The sequence below is a fragment of the Fukomys damarensis genome, unplaced genomic scaffold (assembly GCF_012274545.1).
Source record: "Fukomys damarensis isolate Sample0158 unplaced genomic scaffold, DMR_v1.0_HiC HiC_scaffold_29, whole genome shotgun sequence".
Taxonomy (NCBI): domain Eukaryota; kingdom Metazoa; phylum Chordata; class Mammalia; order Rodentia; family Bathyergidae; genus Fukomys; species Fukomys damarensis.
In genome coordinates, this window is record NW_022900941.1 from 31,833,934 (window position 1) to 31,838,959 (window position 5,026).

General features: G+C 42.2%; 1 pseudogene; it reads left to right on the forward strand.

The window, feature by feature from the left end:
• The first annotated feature begins 394 nt into the window (after positions 1-394).
• On the forward strand, positions 395-1,258 carry LOC104860007 (annotated as a pseudogene).
• The last annotated feature ends 3,768 nt before the right edge of the window (positions 1,259-5,026 follow it).

Consider the following 5,026-nt stretch of genomic DNA (forward strand, 5'->3'; position numbering starts at 1 on the left):
ATTTTGGGGAGCAGACCTCTCTAGAGAAATTGGCTAGACTAGAGAAAAAAATACAGACACTGGCAATTATGGTCTCCCAATAATTGGTCAAGTACCCCTTAATTATCATACCGTAAAATAGTAAAGGAGAGGTTGAGGCTCGGCCCCGCACCCTGGAATAGAGCCTCTTGTGACTGGCTCTTCCGCTCTGGGTGACAGTGGTGGTGGAGGACGGGGCAGCCTTAAAGCCTGAGGAGGGGGCGACAGCAGCGTTGTGGAGGCTGGAGAGCGAGGCAGGACCTGAGGGAAGCAGAACTTGGCCTTCCTGGCCTGGTGCCCTTCGTCCCTTGTGACACGGTCAGCCCAGAGTCCCCAGCGCAGTGGTCGCAAATGACAGAACATGCAACAGGAGAGCATGATCTGCTCTGGGAATTTCTACATCTGTGAGGAAGCCCAGGTAATGGAAGTCCTAGAGAAAGACACGAAATCAGCCACCTTCCGTACAGTCAAAGAACTAAAAGAAATGACGGACAGAGAGCTTAAGGAGATCTGGAGTACAGTCTCTGAACGGGAGTGAGAGAGAGAATGAGTACGACTCGTGCAGCACAAAAGCACAGCACATAGTCTGTCCCCTTTCTCCACGAGTTTGAAGGACGACCTAGAGGAAGAAAGTGTTACTGAAGATTATCATACTGGGTGGTTCAGGGTCGGAAAGACATCACTTATGAACTAGTATGTGAACAAGAAATTCATCAACCAGTACAAAGCCACAATAGGAGCAGACTTCCTGACCAAGGAGGTGATGGTGGATGACAGATTAGTCACCATGCAGATAGGGACACAGCTGGTCAGCAAAGGTTCCAGTCCCTCCGCCTGGCCTTCTACCTCGGTGAGGACTGCTTAGTGCTGGGGTTTGACATGTCGGCCATCAACAAGTTCAAGACCCTGGACAGCTGGAGAGATGAGTACCTCATCCATGCCAGCCCCCCGGGACCCGGAGAAATTCCCCTTTGTCGAGCTGGGGAACAAGATTGACCTGGAACACAGACAAATGTCCACGAAGAGGGCACAGGCCTGGTGTTACAGCAAAAACAACATCCCTAGTTCGAGACCAGTGCCAAGAAGGCCATCAACGTGGAACGGGTGTTCCAGACGATCACACAAGAGACAGAGAAGGAGCTAGCTGTACAATGAATTCCCTGAACCCATCAAACTCGACAAGAATGACTGCACAGAGCCCTCCTCAAAGCTGCAGCCGCTGATGAGGGGTGAGCACTGAGTACAGAGTCTTTCAGAATCAAGAACACACTTAGGCCTTCAACACAGCCCCTTCTGTACACAAGACACTGATCTCTCACACCCAGCTGCCAAAAGGAACCCCGCCCCACCACACACACACACACACACACACACACGCCAGCCCATGCCTGGATGGTCCACATGTCCGCCGCCCTCCACAAGCTTGGCAGCAGGCGACAAGCTACTGTAGAAACCTTTCTGTCATGCAGTCAGCATGGGAAGTGTAGGCTTGTTGTCCAGTGGAGAGAAAACGGTGCCCCTGCTCATCCCAATGCACCCAGTCCATCAACTGAGTTTCGTATGTGTCGGTTAATGCTTGTGACTTTTAACTAATCAGATCTCTTTGCGGTATACATGCATTATGTAATGCTTCTTAGAAGAGAATCTTATAGTATATGCTAATATATGCAACCAATTAAAATGTATAAAGTAGTGTAAGAAACCCTTGGATGATGTGTTGAAGTCCTGTGACACAGGTGTAGGACCCTTCCGGATGGCAGGGCCGGCGACCCTGACGCGACATCCAGCTATCAGCAGCATTGTGTACATCAGACTGGAGCGATGTTCCTCCTCTCAGAGACTCAATTCGGAAAGCTTGCACCTCCTGGGAGCAGCCTGGGTCCTTCTGGGTCTTAATTTTCCCTAAGGTTGATTTGCATTATCCAAAGGTGTGTGCCATGGATCCCTGGCTGTCATTTCAGAAACTGAAGATCACTTCCTTTTCAGTTCTTTCTTTTCCCAATTTACACAAGAATTCCTGTTAGGTCAGCCTTGTCTTTCTGAGTCAAGGACAGGCCATCTGCTGGGTGTCTTCCCTCTATCCTAGAAGGTGCTTTCTAGAGGTGCAGACCTAGGCCCGTTCCTCCACAGCCCACGCTGTGCAATTTGTCATATGTCAATTTTCCTAAAAGTATAAAAATGTAAAAGTAGAAAAAGAAATTTATATAGAAAATCTTTATCAAGGAACGTCAAATCTCAAAGTGGGGAGATGAGGAAGTTGTAGCAATATCCAAAGATAATATGGACCAGTACTCATGTTAAAAACTAGATAGATTTTAAAACGTATTTGTTGGGTTTGAGGAGGTAGGGCTCACTGTGTATTTGAAAGTGGAGGTGAGGTGGGGATGGGTGACTTCTAAGATTAGTAAAGAAATATTCCTGCTTTGAGGCTGGATTACTACTTGTCTGGAATCCTACTGAGGGACAGACTAGGGAGGAGAACATTGTAAATTTATTTGAAAAAGAAACAAAAACCCAAAAGTAGTTGAGTAATGGATCTGAAATTCAGAAAGGTGAAACTGGAAATCCCAGCAAATGGTGGATAAGGGATACCAGTTTTAATTGGCTGAATCACCTAAGAGTTAAACTGAGATTTAAAGGCTCAGACTTAAACCCTATGAAAAATTAGCATTTTATGATTGGACAAGAAAGGGGCCATCACAATGTAGAAAAATAGAAATGTATTGTGGCAATCAAAACTTCACAAATATAGATGTCTTAGTTTACTTTTTCTTGTAGTGAGACAAAATACTTGATACCCAAAGTTAAAGGAGGAAAGTTTTATTTGGCTTACAATTTGTAGAGGTTTTGGTCCATAATGGGATGGCTCCAAAGCAGACTGGCATGGCAGAAGGGCACGCAGAAGAGAAACAGTTCATAGTGGGCAAAAAGTCACAAAGCAGAGAAGTAGCACAGAAGCAAGCAGCAAGCAACAAGCAACAAGCAGCAAAAGTCTGTCCCTTACATCCTTATCCAGGATATCCACCCTTAGGGAAAGGGAGCCTCAATTCTAGCGTGAATCAAGCCCAGCATCACATCCTTGATCACAGAAGCATACAGCCTAGATCTAGCCACCTCTGAAAAGCCCCACTAATGACCACATGAGGCTCTGGGGGACATCTAGGTACAAGCCACAACAATCTACTCGGGAGAAAAAAAAGAAAAACATGTAACTGGATATTATGATTCAACAGTCAGAAAACTTTCATATCAGCCAAAACATGGAAGTAAACAACAGCTCATTGTGAGCTAGCAGACGTCCTGCTCTGGCTTTGAATTGAAAGAACTCTCTGTGGCCCTCAGGTGTGCAGACAACGAACCCCCACCATAACACCTGCTTTAGAGGAGCTCAGCAGTAAAAGGCTCTTGCTCCAGACTTTGCATAACTTATAGCAGCTTCAATCAAGACTAAGGGGGAAAACTGACTGAATTCCACATGGTATTTTTAGCCCCATAAATTTGAAATGAGACAATTTTTTTAGCCACAATGAAGCTAACTTTTAACCTGCCCACACCTGGTTTAATATTTTAATGTACTTGGAGTTATTAATACCAGCTTTGACATGTACCAATATAATGACTAGAAATTGTTCATAATTCTTGAAATGGAAAAAATGTCATGTGACAGATACATAAATGTGTTATTATGTTTTCATAAATGATATTTCTATGGGTCATTTTATTAATATTTAGCAGGTGAGCTATAATGATGGCCTCATATATAAACCTAAATATTAAATCTAGAAAATGCAAATAAATGATTCATAATAATCCATTATTTATTAACTAAAGGAAAAATAGCCATTAACGCTCAGATATTTTACTCTTAGGAAAATCCTAAGCAGATTCTATTAACTCCTATTTTAAAAGTGTCCAACAAGCTTACTTTACTAGTTACTTCCCAAGAGTAAATTATGAGTAATAAGCTTGAAGCAGAGAGGATCTCATTTTGAGACAAGCACATCAATAGCAGCAAATTATGATGACAGATAAAGAGAATCATGAAGAAGGAGAAGGAGAAAAAGGAGGAGGAGGAGGAGGAAAAGGAAAAGGGAGGAGGAGGAGGAGATGGAGATGAAGAAGGAGGAGAAGGAGAAGACAGAAGAAGAAGGGGAAACAGTTTGGAAAGCAGAGGTCAGAAAGCCAAGAGTAGACTAGTTTATGTCTATTTAGTGTAAGTATGGAAATTGCTATATTTCATTAGCCTCTGATGACTAATAATCACAATAGTTACCAAAAAGGTTCAATACGGTCAGTAAAATAATATGCCATTTCATAAAATTTCAACTAAGTAAAAATTTATTAGTAGATGCAGAAGAGTAAGTTTATGTTGTTGATAAAAATTTTTTAAATTAATTTTATTGGTATATTTTAGGTATACAATATAATGACATTCATCATTAGAAATTTGCATCTTTACAGAATCTATCTTGTTTCTTTTTTTTTTCCCATTCCCTTGCCCTCCCTTCAAACCCTCCATCCCTCCATATTTATGAAGACTTTGTTTCCATTTTCTAATATTAATTCCACTTCCTTTCTTTTCCCTTACCCTGCTGATTTTCCCTTCCTTTTTGCCCCTTTTGTTCCTATTTCACACTATCAATTACACTTTCAGTTTCTCACATTAGAGAAACTATTTGGCATTTACACATACATGTCCTATTTATTTCACTTGAGTATCACCTCAATGTGCACCCATTTAGCTATAAATGCCTCTAATTTCTCATTTTTATGGCTAATACTTCATTCTATTAAAAAAACTAACATTTTCTTTATCCAGTCTCCAGTTGATGGGCAGTTGGGCTCCTTCAAATTTTTGTCATTTCACATTGTGCTGCTATGAACATGTGTGCACCTATATCACTGAGGTATCGTACTTTTATTTCTCTGGGGAAGATGCCCAGCAGAGAAATAGCTTCCAAGCCTAGTTCTTTGAGGCATCTCCATACTGCTTTCCACAATGGTTGCA